At 33.5% G+C, this 19,900-nt stretch overlaps 1 pseudogene; it reads left to right on the forward strand.

The window, feature by feature from the left end:
* Positions 1-1,045: 1,045 nt before the first annotated feature.
* LOC140701202 (heterogeneous nuclear ribonucleoprotein D0 pseudogene) lies at positions 1,046-7,328 on the forward strand (annotated as a pseudogene).
* Positions 7,329-19,900: the final 12,572 nt, after the last annotated feature.

Consider the following 19,900-nt stretch of genomic DNA (forward strand, 5'->3'; position numbering starts at 1 on the left):
AAGGTGAAGAAAGCTTCTTAATGATAGGTATGTCCAAGTTACATTGTAAAAACAACATGTGGAATGAATAATATTGTGGCCATTCTGGGGAAAATACAACCATCTAGGGTAGGTCAGGGATAACAATGACACAGAAAAGTGTCCACAGTGTTCACTGTCAGTGTGAGGCAGGTCTTGTACCCAAAGAAAATATACACTGTGCTGATTACTCTTAGAGGATAAGTCTGGGTCCTTTTTAAGGGGCTGTATTCTTTCCTAGAAACCCCAAATCTTCTGAGAGGAAAAAATAATTCATGCTAAATGTTGCCTGAGGATTTGATGTCAATCAATTCTGTATAATAAAACTACTCGATAAGAAGACATGTTTCAGTGGATCATTTGAACCTATTTTTCTCATCAGCTGGGAGTAGAACATCCAATAGCAAGGATATTCCTGCATGAATTCTGTGGATCAGGTGAATTGATGGTCCATTACCCAGACACCCTCTACAGCCTGACTATCCCTAAGTAGAAATAACTAGTATGCTTTCTTAAAGGCAAAATATTATTTCTGCCTTTATTATAGTGGTAATTAATATGAGCAAAACCTCAAAATAAGAAAAAGGGTTTTAAAAGTTTTCCTGAATTTTAAACATGGTTAACAATAAAACTATCTGGTGAATTACTTAAATTTTTATTGAGACACCATCTGTAAAATATGTTATAGATACATAAATATGAGCTTGCTTAGAATTGGTTTAATGCATGAACAAAGTCAATAGTGATTTTAGTTTTTGTTTTTAACAAAGGCTTTATTTGAAAGAGAAATATTTTAATAGCTCATGGATTTGAAGATGTGGGATATGAAGTAGAAAATCTCTCATGTGTTTTTTTTAACAGAATATTCTAAAACAGCCATGATGCCTGTATTTTTTCTCACTAAACACATTAATTTTTAAAAATTCAAAATTAATAGCTCTTTATTAAATCCAGTCTAATTTACATACATGCTTAAAACCAGAGAACATTTCCTTGCTATGATCAGAGAGAGAAATTGACAATTGAAATGTCAGAGAGAGATGATCTTGTTGATTTTGAAGATGGAGGACAGGGGCCAACAACAGACAAGAAATGTAGGTGGCCTCTAAAACCTGGAAAAGTCAAGGAAACTGGTTTTTCAGAAGGAATGCAGACCTGTTGACATTCTTATTTTAGCCCAGTTAGACCCATGTTGGACTTCTGACACCCGGAACTATAAGATGATGAATTTGTTTTATATTAAGGCATTAAGTTTATGGTAATTTGTTATAACAACAATAGGGAAGTATTATACAATGTAAGAAATAATATTGAGAAATCTCACTATAAATCTTTTTTAGAAAGTGTAACTCTACACTGTGGTATTATTTCTCTAGAACAAAGCAACTCATTTGTGAAATATTAAAATAATGAATCCTTTAAACTTTTTCTCAAACTTTTAAAGTTATATTCACCTTAAGAAAAATACAGTAAATATATTTCTACTCTACATATCATTTTACTAGCTTACATTGCAATTACTAGATAATTTAGTACTTTCTCATTAGAGGATCCCCCTCAAAAGTGGAGTTAAATATGCCTTCATTTGATGTCTGTAAAAATCCAGGCATATTCCACTCATTGCTTTTCTACAGCTATAGGGCACATTAGAATTGTTGTTACCTTAATCAAAATTTTTCAGCTGCTTGTACTAACATCCTAAAACTTAATTGGGTGCTCATTTCGTTGGGAAAGAGGCTATTAAAAATTATTTTGTACACAAAGTTAGGGCACCTGCCTTTATTGTTGTTACTATCTTTTGAAACATTTTGAAAGGAGAGGAAATTTAACTTGTTGATTAATCCCATTGATTACATATTCCCCTGTATTAGTCATCTAGGGATACCATAACAGAATACCGCATACTGGATGGCTTAAGTAGCATCAATTAATTTTCTCTCAGTTCTGGAGGCTGGAAGGTAAAGGTCAAGTGCTGGTAGAGTTGGTTTCTGGTGAGAAGTCTCTTCCCAGCTAGCAGCTGCCTTCTTGCTAAGTCCTCTCATGGCCTTTCCTCTGCGTTGGAACACTCCTGGAATCTCTTACTCTTTTTGTAAAGACACCAGTTCTATCTGATTATGGCCCACCATATGACCTCCTTAACCTTAATTTACCCCTTAAAGAGTCTATCTTCAAAAACGATCACAGCAAGGGTTAGAGTTTAAACATAGGAATTTGGCAGGGTTGGGGCAGGGGACAGTTCAGTCCATAACATTCTATAACATTCTAACTGATCTAGTTGTGTGAAAAACAAATGCTACAATTGTGTCTAGTAGGACATATGTACAAAGTATTCATTGACTGCTATTTTACAGTGACCTCAAAAAGTGGTTCACTGGGTGAATGGGTAGTCTGTTTTGGGAAGGAATTCTGAAGTATATATGTTGATAAGTTGCTCTCATGGGACCCCAGGACCATTATCTCTTTAATAACCTAAACAAGTTTATAAAGATGATCGTTAAAGATCAGAGAAAGGATAAGTTAAGAGAGAAAATGAAGAAGAGGAAGGGAGGGAGAGAGGGAGGAGGAATAAAATATTGAGGAGGATGAGGAGAGAGTGAGAAAGTGAGGAAGGTGGGAAGAAGGAAGAAGAATGGGAAGGAGACTAATGACTACTGCTAATTAGGGAACACAGGACTAGAAAAACATTGATCACTGTAGAAAAATATTCAAGAATAACAGCAGGTTATGTGGGAGAATGAGAGCCAGTATTCACTCATTTTAGAAAATATTTACATGTGGATAATGTGACATTTTAAATACTAGATTAGATTACAAGTTTGTAATGTCACAGATGTGTTACAGCCTAGTTCATTGAAAAATAAACCCCATTAACCCCAGTTTTGAACTCTACTAAGCTTTAAAGGACAACACACGCCAACATTGTGGAATATAATGCCATGAGTCATGAAGGCAAGTCTATAGTAAAGTATAAAGTAAATATCCTTTTTTTGGACCCATGTAAAGAATGGATGGCTATATGGCTTCAAAACACTGAAAAAAAGGCATCAACAATAAAGAAGAGAGAAGAAAAAATTAGACATTCTGAAGGTCACTTCTAAATAATGTGAAAAAATTTTATTATTATAAAACACTTCCATCGTATAGACAGGCCAGTGTTACATGGAACCAAAAAGAAATTATTTTAAGGAAATGCCAATCTGGTTTTAAGAGGCAGTGTACAAGACTCTGAATAGCCCTGCCAAAGCTCACTGCGTGCACAGATGAAATATGTTTATACTTAACTGTGGTAGGAAGAATAATGGCCCTCCAAAGATGTCCACATACTAATTCCTGGAACCTGTGAATATTTTACAGTAAATGGCAGAAGGGATTTTGCAGATGGAGTAAGGTTATGGACCATAAAATAGGGAGATTATTTTATATTATCCAGATGGGAAAATATAATCATATGAACCTTTAGACATGCAAAAGGAAAGCAGAAGAGTCAGAGAGGTGTGACGAAAGAAGAAGCAAGGGACATTAAAGCATGAGAGGGGCACTACCTACCCTTCTGAACTTAAAAGGTAGAATAAGGGGGCTGTGAACCAAGGAATACATTGATCACTAGAAACTGAATTAAAGCCAGCAGTAAAATGGGGCTTCAGTATAAAGCTGCAAGGAGCTGAATTCTGCCAACAATTAGCATGGTCCTTGAAGTGGTTCCTCCCCACAGCCTCCACAAGGAATGCCACCTTGCTGACATCTTGATTTTAGCCCAGTCTTACTTCTGATCTATAGAACTTTGAGATAATAAATTTGTATTGTTCAAGCCATTTGTGGTATATTTTTATAGCTGCAGTAGAAAACCAATACACATACAAATCATGATTTCTTAAAACCGCAAGCATGAATAAAAAACTATACTCAAAAGTATTACATTTTAAAATACAGGATAAAATTTTTGAAGACTGTAACTCCTCAGCTGCAACAAATTTTTTCTCCTGTAGCTCATCATTTAAGTATATAAACATCTACAAACCAATAAACAAATACTGAAGTGGCTTTGAATGGTAAATATAGCAGAACTATTAAAAAAGGAAGGTCAATTTTGTGCTAAGGCAAGGCATATTAATGAAATAAAAATAATAGAAGGTATAAATGGGCAGGTAGCCATTGAGTATGAAAGTGTTTTTTTTAATTTTTCTCTAATCAGTTCACATAACTGAATATCTTAATAATTAATGCAATCTAATAAAACATAAGATTGACTTAGTGATTAAAATAATTTTTTATTTGTTTATATATATATATTTATTGAAGTATAGTTACTTTAAAACATGAAAATTTCTGGTGTGCAGCATAATGCTTCAATCATACATGAATATGCATATGTTCATTTTCATATTCTGTTTCACCATAAGTTACTACAAGGTATTGAATTTGTTGTTTATCTATTTTATATATATTAGTATCTGCAAATCTCGAGCCCCCAGTTTATCCCTTCCCACCTCCTCTCCCCACTGGTAACCATAAGTTTGTTTTCTATGTCTGGTGTGGCTGTTATGGAAAACAGTATGGAGATTCCTCAAAAGACTAAAAATATATTTGTATTTTGATGATACTGGAAATATGGTACCTAATAGATTTATTGCAAGTTCGTATATGTTAGATAAACTTAGATACAATGTACATAAAGCCCTAAATTGTTTAGATTAAAAAACAAGTTTACCTTTAGTAAAACATCAACAAGAAGTATAATATGTTAAATAATGATTTAGAGAATATATGAAGTAAATAGTTTTATAGTGCTTTAAAATATCTATGTCTATTTCTGCTTTTTTGCTTTAATAAATAACATATATTTTAACCTTACTTTTGCTTTTGCCATACCTTGCTGTTACCTTTACCTTCACATCTGGGACTTCCAGATTTGTACTTGTTAAGCCATAAGAAAGTAGTTCCAGAAAACATAAACTATCTGATAATCTATCATAAGAGCACTGAAACCTTTTTCTTTTTTACAGTTCTGTTTGAATGTCTCTAGAAATATGGATGCAGATATCTTTCAGTTCATTTACAATACAGATATGGAAAGGGTTTGAGTTTCATTTCATCCATTAAGTCATTTCTGTAGCATTTTTGATTATCACAGTAAAAGCTTAATGAGTTTCTTCTGTAATTGTAAATATAATAGGTATAATTGTAAATGCTTTCTAAAGCTAATGTGTTATCAAAAATTATTTTCTGATTTATTGGTTCAAAATAATAAAATTGGCAAATATTATATATCAACTATTTTCTTTAATCTGAGATAAATTGATTTCATGGAAAAAAATGTTTTTTCTGTATTTTTCCCTTGAGATTGCAGTATTATTATTAGGTCAGTTGGTTAGAATTTTACAACCTTATGCCTCAAATTTTCCCAATGAATTTGCCAAAAAGAATGCGTATATTTAAGTTTAAATATACTGTCATGAACTTGAACTATCATATAACACTACACTAGCTAAATAAAAAAATTTAGTAATATTCTATCTCCTTAATAATGTATATTGTACTTTATTTCTGGGTAACTCATTATCCTAAAATTCAGGAGCTTATTTTTTTTTCTATGTTGCACAATTTCTATGGGTCAGAAATCCAGGAGAAAGTTTTCTGGGTGGTCTGGCTCATAGTCAAACCTCAGGTTATATTCAGGCAGCTGTCCAGGCAGCAGTCATCATAGACCTTTATTGGAATTGGGGAATTCACTTCCAAGATGACTTCCATGGTTGTTGGAAGACCTCAATTTTTCTCTGACTGTTGGCTGAAGACCTTCATTCCTTGCCATGTACATCTCTCCATAGACCAGTTGCCTTAATGATGCAGCAGCTGGCTTCTTTCAGATGTAAAATTAAGAGTCTCTTATAATCTAATCTTGGATGTGATATATCTTTACTTTTGCTGCATTCAATTGGTTGTCCTGAAAAACCATAGTACAGTGTTGAAGACTGCTAAAGAAGATTGTGAATGGCAAGAAGGGTTTCATGACCAATTGTACAATCAGCCATTGCATCATTTAATTTCAGTCAATTTCATATCATGTCTACTTTTAGTTTGAATACTAGAAGAATATTGTCTTCTAAAATAAATTTAATATCAACAAAATTATCTTAAGTAAAAATTGATTTAGATATTCTATATGATACCTTCACTATCTTCTAATCGGTTTGCAGATATATAAAATTTCAGTTGAAAATTTAAATTTGTATGAATAAATAATATTTAGCCTGGTCAGGAAAAAATATGTGGTATAATAGCATTCAGTTCCAGCCAATAGCACTCTTTTTTCATGAGAAATGACTGTGAATTTCTACTGACTCACTTTAAATGTCATAAACACACAGGAAATATGCACTATCTTTGGGAGTTTGGCTCAAGATCATTTGAGTTTTATTCTTTAAACCAACTCAGAAAAGCAAATCTGTATTTATATAGTATTTTATTTTACATAGTCTATACTTGAAAGACATTGAAAATTTAGAACGAAAAAAATTTATTAATGGCACAGCAACAGCCCTCCCTATCTACTTAGTAGGTAGTTAGAAACATCTTAGTTCTCTTATGCTCACCTCTGCTTTTTGCTCCTGGTGTAACATATTCTGCTTTGCTATTAAAGACTTCCATCGGAATGTTCAGGGGTGTCTTGAGAGGACAGTGAAGATCATGTGTTCTAAAAATTTTTATTTTTGAAGAATCTCTATAAGTTGTTTATAGTGTTTTCAGACCAGAAGGAAAGAGGAAAGGCTACTCCAAATTTGGTGAAATCATAGACTGCACTCTGAAGTTAGATCCCATCACAGGGTGATCAGGTGGTTTTGGCTTTGTGCTATTTAAATAGAGTAAGAGAGTGAGGTTGAATCCATAGAGCTCCCCATGGAATACAAGACCAAAAGAGGCGTGGATTCTGCTTTATTACCTTTAAGGAAGAGGAACCAGTGAAGAAAATAATGGAAAAGAATTACCACAATGTTCATCTTAGTAAATGTGAAATGAAAGTAGCCATGTCGAAGGAACAGTATGAACAACAGCAGCAGTGGGGACCTAAAGGAGGATTTGCGGGAAGAGCGTGTGGAAGAGGTGGTGATGAGCAGAGTGGTTACAGGAAAGTATCCAGGAGAGGTGGTCTTCAGAATAGCTGCAAACCATATAAATTATTCCATTTGCAACTTATCCCCAACAGGTGGTGAAGCAGTATTTTCCAAGTTGCAGATTCATTTGAAGGTGGCCCCTGCCACCAGCTAATAGCAGTTCAAACTACATTTTTTTGGTCAAGTCCCATGGTAGTATAATGCCCAGTCCCTCTGAAGTTTAATTCTGAGTTCTCATTAAGAGAAATTTGCTTTCATTGTTTCATTTCTTAATTGCTATGCTTCAGAATTAATTTGTGTTTTATGCCTCCCCTTCCCAGTATTGTAGAGCAAGTCTTGGGTTAAAAGCCCAGTGTGACAGTCTCATGATGTAGTAGTGTATTACTGTTTTTTTAATAAATCCTTTTGTATAAAGAAGTGCATGTTTATACAGTTATATAGGCAGATTTAAACACGCACACACATACACATCCCCTTTTTTTTTAAGTCTTCCTGAAATCTCACAATTATGAAACTTTTCTCTATCTGCCAAAATTAGACTATCATCAGTGAGGATAGATATCTTCATATTTCATCTGCATTTGATCAGTTTTTTGGTCCACCCTCCAGCCATGATTTACTTTGAAGTAACATTGATACAAGGTCAATGTAGATGTAAATATTTTGATTATAAAGTTCTGTGTAAAATCATTTTATTATTTTAATAATAGAATTATGTATAACATTAAATTAGTACTACTTTCATGCTTTCAGCCTCATTATGCACAAATTAAATTTTAACTAATCAAGTCAACCATATAATGACTATTACAGATAGCATCAGCATCTTTAGTGTCATGCCAAGAAGTACCTAATTCTTCTGGGAGATGAGATAATGGAAAGTATAGCTTTTCACTGAAAAATTGTGAAGTGAAGATATCAGACATATTTGTACTGAAAGTCATAAAATTATCATCAATTTATGTGTATATTGAAAAATGGGTTCATAGTATTTGGATCTTTTGATAAGCATTAAAAGTATTGATATTTGTCAAATTCCCACTGCCATCTGTGTGCTGTTTTGATCAAAGTATAATGAATGCTTTAAACAAAACAAACCAATTTCTAATTCTGAAGTCTCATAAAATGAATTACTAATTTCCTTTTAGCTGCTTATCATCACTTATTTTGTAAATTTTACATTTACAGCAATTATTCCAACAAGGTATCTGCAAGAAGGCATTTTAAATTTATTTCTTAATCAGAACTACCCTGACTGGCAGAAGAACAAGGGAAATGGCAGATTGGAGTTTTAACAGGATTTCATATTCATCTTGGCTGCCAAGGCTAAACTTGTAATTAAGGGATAATCCCACAGCAAGACCAGACACATAAGCAAGTAAACACAACACAAGCCTGTGTTTATGGGTCATCTTTTTTAGTTCTTGATTCAGAGAAATAATTTTTAAAAAGTTATGAAAATAATCACCATAATAACACACTGCTCTTTAAGAAGCCCCTTTGTGTTGAATCTGAGCATACTGCCTCATTCATTTTAAGAAGAATCTTTTTTTAATGAGAAACTGCTCCTAAATCATGAATAGCTAGTTTTTTTAAAAAAGTAAACTAAAGCTAACTTCACAAAAGCTAAGCTTTAAGAGTTTTAGAATCAGACAGACCTTGACTCATTCACTAACCCTCTCAGACAACTTATTTTTTAATTTTTCTTAAGCTGCTGTCAAAAGAGGATACAATCTAAAGATTAAATAAAAGAATGTACCAAGTTTTTGTCATGATGTATATGTATCTGACTTAGCCTCCTAATTTAAATAATTATAGAACATGGAATATATATGATGTAATGTTTAAATTATTAAATGCTTCTGGGATGTGATGTTTCACATAAAACAAATAAGGAAAACTCCATATTCATTCCAATATTTTAAGTTGGGCATACTTTCCAAACCACAGCTTAAAGATATTTGAGCTCAAACAAAAAAGCAGTGTTCTAACCGGATGGAGGAAATAGAGATCAGAGAAGGAACTGCTGATTTGGCTGGAATTTATGCTGGTTTCTGGAGAGGAGAAAGCTCTACTGATAAGGAGTTCCAGAAAGCTGGAGGGGTGTTTCCTTGAGAGTGTGACTAGATGATAAGGCCTACATACATATGATAAGATTCTGTGAACTGGGGTCAAAGAGTTGCTGGGGTGCCATGATTTCATCAGAATGTAGCACATTCAGCACTGGAAGATATTTTAGTTCCTGTCATCCATACTGGAGAGAACTTTCTGAAAATCTTGGTTATTCAGAAAAGACCTCCAGAGAGATCAACCCTCAGTCTATCCACAGAGTAAACTATTAGAGGTGAACTAACAAAGCCTAAAGCCAAACCTCAACAAGAGCAAGCTCATCAGTCAGTAAATTAACTGTCTCACACAGCAAAGTCCAATACTTTTTAAAGAAAGAAAACAGTAAGCAGACTCAATAAATTGCATACACAATACTCATCATTTCAATAGTTAAGAGATGTGTAAAAATTATAAAAAATCAGAAGCAAATATGTAGAAGCAAACGTGCTCAAGAATTTAAAGGAAATGATAAACTCAGTGAGTGAAAAGACAGAGGGATTTCAATAGAAAAAAAAAGAAAATGATAAAAAAAATTTAATTAATATTCTAAAATTAAAAGTAGAATATTGTAAAAGAGAAAGTTCATAGGATATCCTTAATATGTGATTGGACATTGAAAAAAGTGATCAGTGAACATGGAAACAAATTAAATGGAAAGTAAAGTAATCACAGATAGATAAACGACTGAAACATAAATGCAGAGTCTTTAATGACTTGTTTGACTGTATTAAACAGTATAACATGTTTAACGGAAATTTCAGAAGAAGATTGAGAATGTAGCAGAGGGATAAATATAAATAGTGACTGCAATTTTTTAATTTTGATGAAAATATCAAGAAACAGAGGCAGGAACAACAACAACAACAAAACAGTATAAATAAAAGGTAACAACATGTAGGCATTTAATAATTAAACTGATGATAATAGAGATAAAAAGAAAGTAATAAATCAGCCAGAGAAAAAAGACATCTGAGGGAAGAATAACTACAGACTTTTGATAAAGAACAATGCAAGCTAGAAAAAAAAAAAAAAGCAACCTTTTTAGTGAAGTGATATAAAAATAAAATGAAGATGTGTAACCTAGAAATATAGATAAAATTTACAAGTGGACTATAAATAAAAACAAATTTCTGTAAATTAAAGCTAAAAGGATAAATGTGGAAAAAAACCTTCAAATTAAAAGAAAATAATGCTGGATAAAAACGAAGACATTCATGAATTAAGAATGAATATAAAAAATGGTAACTGTGAAATAAAGTAAAAATATAAAAGTATGTCTTTAAAATCCAATCAAGTCAATGAAATGAATTAATGAAAAAACACTCAACTATTTTTATAATAAAGGTAGGAAATGTGTAAAGCAAAAGAAAAACCCCACAATATTACAAAGAGGAAACAAAAAATTAGATGGCCAACAAAATTCAAATATTGAAAATATTAAATTAATATAAATGGTCTAAAAGTCTCAATTAAAAGTCAAGGATTAGAGACTAGAAAAGAAAGCAAGAAAAAGCAGACTGGAAAAGAAAGCAAGTATGGTGTAAAATAGACTTGCTCTTTAAAGAAACAAAGGCAAGGCATGGTGTGCACTCATGAGAGCCTAAGTCAGGAGTTAGGTTAAATTGCCTAGTGACCTCATTTCTATAACTAGATTCTTCCAGGGTTAGAGGGGAACAGGAATAGGCAAAAGGAAAGGGACAAAAGAGCTGCTTTCAACTGCAATATTTTCTTCCTTGCTCACTTTTGAGCTGAAGGTTTTTATTTTATATTAGTGAGAACAGAATCATAGGTCAGAGTTAGGGGAATGTAGGTTGTAATGCTGCTGACTGTCTTACTTCCTTTATGCTGTTTAAACAAACTATCACAGCCTGGGACGCGTCTAACAACAACAGAAATTTGCTTCTCACAGTTCTAGAGACTGGAAGTCTAAGCAGCATTTTCAGGTGAGGGCTGTCTTCTGGGTCACAGACGTCATAAATTCTTATGTGGTGGAAAGAGCTAAGGAGCTCTGTCGGGTATCTTTTATAAGAACATTAATCCTATTGACTTCTACCCCCAGGACCTAATTACCTCCTGAAGGCCCCACCTACTAATACCGTCAGTGCTAGGGATTAGGATTTCAAAGTATGAATTTGGGGAGACAGACATTCAGACCATAGCACTGACATGATAGGAAATTGTCATACAAGTGTGAGAATAAGCTCTAAGAGGAACAGGGAAGATTTTGTACATGGGCAAAAGGAGTAACTGCTAATTCATATGGTGTGTAAGAGTTTAAAAAAAGATACAATTTTGTGGAGAAATGACATGGGTGAAAGGGACTATGAAAATGTATTCAGATTATTGTGGCCAAGATAGCCTTCATATTCCTCTCAGCTTGACTAAACTCTAGACAGGTTGCTTCCTGCCCTTTAAATCCCTTTTCTTAGAGAATTTACTTTAGAAAACTTGTAATTGAAGATTCTTTCTCTGCCCTCTTTGAACTGTTTACAAATGTTTATAAATATAAATCTTCCCAGCTTTAACACTCAGAGATGTCTTTCTCAAAGACCCTAGAACTGTCTTTTTGAAATGTAAACTTGAAGGAGATAATAGCCCTAACTCCAGTCTCTGTGGGAGCATAGGAGCCTGTCTTTAGTGGGTGCATTGTTCTCTGTTGTTAAACTACCTCCTGCCTTGAAGATAGGAGACAGTTTACTTTTCCTTTGGTTAAAGCCAATTAGCAAATGAAGGTGGCCTATGAGCCCATCACCACTACCTCAGCTGTTAAAAACTCTCCAGACCTTTGTTTCAAGGAGTACATTTCTGACTCTTTCCTCTGTTGTAACAGTGTTAGTCTTCCTTGCCTGTTCACTTTGTCCAGTGCAATTTTCACTTAGACAACTGCTTATCTTCCTTGCATTCTCCTGGAGAGTTGTACTTAATCTGATTTGCCTTGATACTCAGGAGTTCTAGCTTGCTTTCATTAGATACAGGGAGACTCCCTAAACAGTGCGCTTGAAACACAACACTAATGTGCTTATACAAAAGGGTGATAAGTTGGTTTGGGGCAGTCAGCTAGAGAAGAGCACATTATCTTTTGGGAGTTAAAATCTGTCTTAGAACAAGCAATTAAGTCATAGTCTCTGTTTCATCAATTCTGTAGGACATCTTTTCTCCCCAGATGCTGACAAGTCCTATTTGAATAATTGTGTAAACAGGTGTGACTGACATTTAATGAGACTTCTGCAAGCTACATATATACAGTACTTATTTCTTTATGAGTACAGCTTCATAGTCACAGAAATCCTAGACCCATATAGCAAGATGCAACAGAACTCCTACCTTATTAAATAATGCTGCATTATCTATCCAGGCAGTTGGAGATTGAATGCTTCATTAGCAAGTCAATGCATGTCCGAGATTCCTACTGATGCTGTGATATTTCTATCAATGCAGATTGTTCTCTAATTGTAGCTGAAGTATGCTGTTTAAATGTTCTAAAGTGGAATACTACCAGTTAATAGACGTCCTTAGGAAGTGTGTATATTTGCAAATGTGTGCATCTTTATCTATCTTTCCTTTTTCAAGATTTCCAAATTTGCAAATCAAGCATATCAAAGACCAAAAATTACAAATGTTTTAATTATTCTATCTGCTTTTGAAGAAATAAAAAAGGACAATGTTTGAGATAGTCCACATTCAAGTTATTTAGGGATATACAAGCTGGATTTATCATTTTGAATTGCTTTTGACATCTAATGATTTTTAGCTTAAATAATTTTATTTTGTTAGATTTTCATGCTTTGAGGCCTTTTCAAAAGCATAGTTTATTCAGTTATATCAGATAATCTATTATTAGAATGGTTTACAATTTTCAGATTCTTTTAAACTTTCATGTTTTCTCTTACCATTTAGCTTATATATTTTTACTTGGAGAACACTTTTTCTACTTACTTTTGTGCTACCATCTAAATGCTAAATGGCCATCAGATTATTATATTCACACATTAGGCAGCTAGATACAATTAAAATATTAATATCAAAATTAGTATTTTGATATAATTATTTTTCAACTACTTATTTATAATATATTTTATTATAAGTTTTAGGTAGCTAGGTTAAAAACTTAATTGTCAAAAATTTATCTAGTTTTTTACATGGTCCAAGTGAATTAACAAGTCTCCATTCTGGGCACTCAAAAAATGGATATCTATATATTCAAGCATTTCAGCATTATGAACAAAACTAAAGATTTTTTTAAGGAGAAACCAAGCTAGTATCCTTCTATTCTTTCACTCCTAATTCTAAAGTAAAAGAATATGGAGATTTGGATTTTTCTTATTTTTCTTATGATGGATGTTGCTAGCAATTAATGTGGTGTTAATAGCCCCTTTAGGAACGTAAATTGAGAATTCTGAGTCCCACACAAGTGGATTGGTAGGTCATTGACTTGTACCTATGGGAGATGTTGTGCATTGCTGAGTTCTATTTCAGAGCATCACCTGAGGAAACAAGGGTTCTTTTGACTAGAACTTAATCCTCTTGTATTAATTTCTTGAGTACCCACCCATGTTACCAGTTTGTTATATCAAAAATCAGAAGTTGTCTTTTGTTGGTCTATTTAACACAAGGCTTGATCATAGGAATGGAGGAAGTCATCTGATTATTGGCCTTAACATCATGGGAAACAAGTTTGGTCTGATGTCATATATAGGATGCACAGGATAATTAAGGAGATGCTTTTATTCAGTCCACTGCAATAGTGAGAATGTTCCTTAATGAGGAATCTCTCCAAAAAACAGGAGTCTTGGGGCTTTATAAAGGCAGGTAAACAAGGGAGTCATCAAGAAATCTTAGGATAGTCATGTGGAACAATGGAAGTGAGTGTTATCTTAGACTGTGCATGGTGGAAAAGCAGTGTGGTCCTCTGTGGTTAGTTATTTCCTAGAACACAAATGAGTAGGGGGACTTACTATATATCTCACTTTTCCAGGACCAGAAGTCAGATAAAGTTTAACATTGTCAATAGATGTCAAGGAAATTGCCTGTAACATCATGCTAGAGTGTAAAGTTTTCTTCTGCTCACATTGCGTATGAAGCCTAAAATTATTCATTTGTGAATTGTTAACATAAGGTGATTTTTTTCAAATGAAAGTAAGTGTAACTTCCCTACCTCCCCAGTTGGGTTAATGATAAACTTAGGCTTTTTCTCTTTCTAATAAAAATATTAAGAAACAGTAAGCATGCTTCATTTCTTAGGGATGTATACATACTTAGTGGAAGAATATCTCATGATTTTATCAATTCCTTTGTTACAAGCAATATAAATTATTTTAGGGGAATGGAATGGCTCAAATTCTCTCGTAACATATTTTGGGAAAACTAATGCTATGTTTGTAGCCTCTATATCTTCCAGCTGACAGAAAGACTCTCATATGGAAAATAGCTAATCTTTGTCATAAGATGCAGGATTTTCAAAGGCTATGGTAGTCTCCCCTATTCACATATAATTATTTCTCTTCCTCCTGTTTATACTGAAAATGTGTTTATTCTTAATGATTAATATTTAATATTAAGTCTTTCTTATGCCTTAAATTGATACAGGCAGAAATAGATATTCTTTTTCTTCCATCATTGATACTTTGTTTTCTTGATATCATTAAAAAGTGTTCTCCAAGTAAAAATCATAATCATTAACTTCCTTTCCTTTCTCTTTTGTCAGTCATTTGAAGAGTTCATTTATGTTCTTTGCTGCTATTGTTCTTTGAATATCTGATGATCCTAGGATGATAGCTTATTTTTAGGAATGAAGAACAAAGTCAATTGACTAGCATAGCTGGAATGGACTTCCTGTTTTGGTCAACTTTCCCATGAATGAAAGAATTAGCTATGCATTTATATTGTATTAGGATAGGGACAAGAAACTGGTAGACAGGCCATTATTCGCCCTATGCTGAAAAAAGAAGGTCATACGCTAGAGACAACTCAATCTTGAAAAGCTAATCCCTAGCTTCTCTCTGACAGGCCACCAATTTCAAGGATTTTTTTCTCCCGCTTTGGTAGAAAACTACTTCTACTTCTGCTGATGAAGCAGAGGTAACTTTAAAGGTTTCAAGCATTATTTTCATTAATCATGTTCTCTGTTTCCAGATGCATTTGTTTAAACAATTAATTTGATGACTAATGTTTTATTAAGTTTGAAGCTTCACTGATTCAACATATATTTATTGACCAGATTGTTCTAGTTCTGAAAACCTTATCACTGAAGAAATTGTATATAAACCTAGGCTTCATAATATTTACCTCTGCTGGGGTTCAGAAAAGTAAGCAGGTTATAGAAATAGAGTGTAGTAAGCTCTTTGGCCGATGAGGTAAAGAATGTTATGCAATCAATAGAAAGGGCTTTCTGGTGCCAGCTTTGAGGACATGGTCATAGAAAGCTGAGACACAGGATAGTAAGGAGTTAGCAGGGCAAACAGTGAAGGCTGGGAGAGAGAAAGTAGTATTTAACAGAAAAGGAACTGCATGAAATATAAGGAACTTTCCACAGTCCAGTGGAGTTGGTAAGAGTAAGGTGATGAAACAGTATGAGCAAAAGCCAGACTGGGTGACTAAGAAGTAGGGTGTGAAGGCAGTGAGTGCTATTCAGTGAGTTTGTCTGTGATGGGGGACCCATTGGTGTTGGATAATAGATCATAGAAAAGGCATTCTCTTAATCCTTCATAAGTCCCTTCATTCTGGTTACTGATCCACCTCAAGTCTTTGGAGTTACATGCAAATAAAAAGTTAAACAACTATCAAAATATGAGCAGTAATTTTGTAGTATGTGCCTTGATAAGAAAAAGAGTAACAGTTTGGGGAGATGATATTATTTACTGAAGTGAATTAGATTTAGTAACAGCCAGTTTATGTTGTATAAGCAACATATAGTAGGGGATAGCCCTGAAACAAATATCACAGTGAGATGGCAGACCCTTTGTCAAAATGCCTTTTTTCCTAAATAGAAAGGAATGTAGGATGGAAAGATGGAATGAAACTCCACTGAAAATGTGGTTCAAATGTCAAAATTGATGATGCTACATATGCCTGATGAAGGTATGAAAAGTTTTATAACTCATCTATTTAATAAGGCTTTCTGGGAAAAGCAAGAAGAGCTGTCAAGTAGGTTTAAAAATGACTTGAGAAAACAAGAAGTGAGTGGAATTGGGTTTTATTCTTGGGGGTGGTGGGGAGGTCAGAACAAGAATTTCCTCTCATGGGGACATGGCTAGCATGGTTAAAACTTTTTGTTTGGGCCAAAGGATGAAGTGTTCAGGGTTTCTTATCAGCTTGCCCACTGTGGGACAGAAGAGGCCAGGAAAGTGATGGGTCTGGAAAACAGTCACTACTCAACATTAAAAATGAATTCAACTTCTTATTCAGAGAGAAATCTTTCTAAAGCTCTGAATGTGACGAAATGCCTTTTTCTCGTTCCATGCTGATGCATAATATGAAAATAAATTTTTAAATAATCGAAATTTTTTAACTTATAGTTCTTAAACCATTGTCTGGGGGAGAAAGTCTTCTTTATTAGGAATCACATTTCAAATAATATCCGCAGTCTAAATGCATACAACTATTAATTTTTTAGACAGAATAATTTTATTTGAAAGAGCAACTGGCTGCTGAGACTAGCAGCCTGAGCTCTTCCCAAGATAAAAAAAATTTGTAGTTTGAAACAGATAAGGTAACAAACAATCCATGGAAAATCATTGGCATTGGATTATAGTTTTCTGATTTTCAAGACAAAGTCAACACCAGGCTCAGGACTAGAAAGCGTGGAGTTGAATCATAAAGGAAAGGAGCTGAGAGTCTAAATTCACAAACAAAGAAGCTTACTGTGAGACTATGGTGTACAAGTGAATTAGTAGTTGATCTAGCTCTAGAAAATCAAGGAAGTTTTGTTTAGATTCCAAAAGGAAAAGTGAAAGTCTTTGGAGAAGACATCATAAAAATGACATAATTATCATGCTCTAACATCTAAAATTGGGCAACGTCATCTATCAAGAACTCTCAACTAAGCAAAAATTAAACCCTTGACACCATTTTTCCTTATTGAGATGGACAAACAATCTTAGAATAGCTGAAGAAAGAGAACGGTTGCCCATATTATCATCAGATCTTTTAAACAAGGATCTTTAAAATCACTAGAGGGAAGGAACACCCTTGTTGTGATAGTCTTCAACAGCACATATTGCTTTAAACTCATCAAAGTTGCCTACCTGCCTTATCTAGATTTAAAACATCAGGAAAGACAGAATTGATACCATTTTGGAAAATATTTTTGAATTTAAACACTCATCTCCTATTGAATTTTTAAAAATTTGCTTCTTGATTTTAGCATCTTTAAGAACTCTTACGTGAAATGAATTTATAAAGAGCGAGTTATTTAATAAAAAGAGATAGAGGAGTGTTAATTCAGACCCACTCTTTCATTGGTATGCAGTAAGTAATATGTTAGTAAAAGGTTTGTGTGGTTACAGATGGCTAATGATTTGAATATACCTTCATTCCTAAAGAAGAGTAGACACTTGGGAAACCAAAGATTCATCCACACTCAGAAAAGGTGAGCCTTAAGATATCTCATTTTGGTTAATAGCATTAAAAATTAATTACTGATAAGCTCAGACATTATTTGGAAAGTAGAAAAATCTCAACATAGTTTGTTGTGGACAGTGATGAAAAATCATCCTAAATTTAACTGTATCTCCCAAAATTAGAAGCCAAAATCCGTAACTTTCTCCAAAAATATGGTAGGCTAGTTATCTGTACTTGGATTGGATTGCAGATTTTTTTTGACATTTTTCCTTAAATTGCATTTTATTATTCTACATGAGAAGTATTAATTCCAGTGGATTTGTTACGAGTGTATGCCAAGCACAGGAACCAAGATTTTATGTCGACTGCTGCTACTTGCTAGCTGTATGAATTGGCAGGTTAATTAATCTCTTTGTGCCTCAGTTTCTTTATCAGTAATATGGGAGTGATGTTATACTTATCTCATTTGGTTACTGAGAGGACTAAATGCGTGCTAAATACAAGCAAAATATCTCCCATTCATAAACATCAAAATATTAGGCCTTTTTAAAAAGGTATTTACCCTTTGTTTAACCTGAAGAAGATTCCAAAGATGAAAATACTGAGTCTTCTTATCATAACATTTATCTTCACTGTTTCCCATGCTTCAAATAAATGACTTGAGGTTTGTTAGTCTTTTGCTATTTAATAAAATATTTAAACTCACGGGTGCTTCGCGAGAAAGTTGATCCTATCAAAAGGAAGCCATAAGCCCTCCATTTTATTAAAAAAATAGTAAAAAAGAGGAATATAATCTGTAGTCAAATATTAGATTTTTCTATTAGCCTCAAAACTTCTTATGGCACATGGAAAGTACTTAAAGAGTTGCCTATTACTATTATTTGGCCTTGGGTATTAATTTTAGTTATGATTATATAATTAATTTTAACTGCTTGACATGCTGCAGTCTTAAACTGGCAGGCTAAAGACTATAATTATATGTTTTCTTTCTTTCATTTTCTCCTGTATTTTTGACAATTATTTACATACTTTAATGCTAAATTCTTGGTTCAGAGTTTTGACTGCCAATTTTTCATGCTGAAAACATAACATTATAATAAAAAGATCCCCATATGTTTTTATGCAATATTTCACTTATTTGCTTATCATTGTGTATGTTAATCTTTCCATTCCTACATTGTTTTTAATGCAGAAATTGTGTGACATGCATTTCATCAGCTCCCTAATTTCTAATCTCTGGGTTATATACTTGTATATTTATATTTATGATTCATGTGTTATGTATTTTATTAATTTTTCATCTTTGTCGACTACCATGAAGTCACTAATTTACTCCTTATTTCTCAATTTTTATTTTCTAATATAATCTGAAAGTTGAGAACCATAATTGTAGTATTACTGATTTATATTACACCTTTAAAATTTCTATGTTGAAATTTGTTCTATAATTAAAATAGCCATTTGTGTGTATGTACATACATACATATACATACATATGTATATGTATATATACACATCCTGTATTGCTCACTAGTCAGTGTTTTTTTTTTAATACAAATCCACTGTGTGTATTCTCTAGCATGTGAAAAAATATTGTAATATTGGAATTATTGGATGAGAACTTTAATTCCTTGAAACCTTCTGTTCCTAGCACCACTGCTTTTGTCATTTATTGATACAAGAGATAAGTTGAAAAGGAACTTGGTTTTTGTCCAGTTACAGATTATTCAGTGTTGCTCTGACTCTCTGTGTTTGATGAAATGCTGTGCACCAGGGAAGCATTCTGTTTCTTGCTTTGTGTTTAACCTCAGTTCCGTTCCAGGAAGAAAATGTGGTTGTGTCTAGTCTCCTTCCTGTTACTTTGACTTTCCATGTCACTGAAGAGCATCTAGTAAAGTCTGATAAACCTGCTTTCCTATTGTTTTGCCCACCTCTGCCCTTAGGTCTTCCAGCACAATGTCAGGTAACTATAATTAATCTGAAATGCCAAAAGCAGTTTCAAGTGGTCTGTTTCCTATTTGACCTTTTGTGTACCCTGGATTTTTTGCAATAGTAGGTGAGATTTAGATTTGTAGCAAACACCTTTTATGTCCTGTGTCATGACC

Source organism: Vicugna pacos, chromosome 14, assembly GCF_048564905.1.
Source record: "Vicugna pacos chromosome 14, VicPac4, whole genome shotgun sequence".
NCBI lineage: Eukaryota > Metazoa > Chordata > Mammalia > Artiodactyla > Camelidae > Vicugna > Vicugna pacos.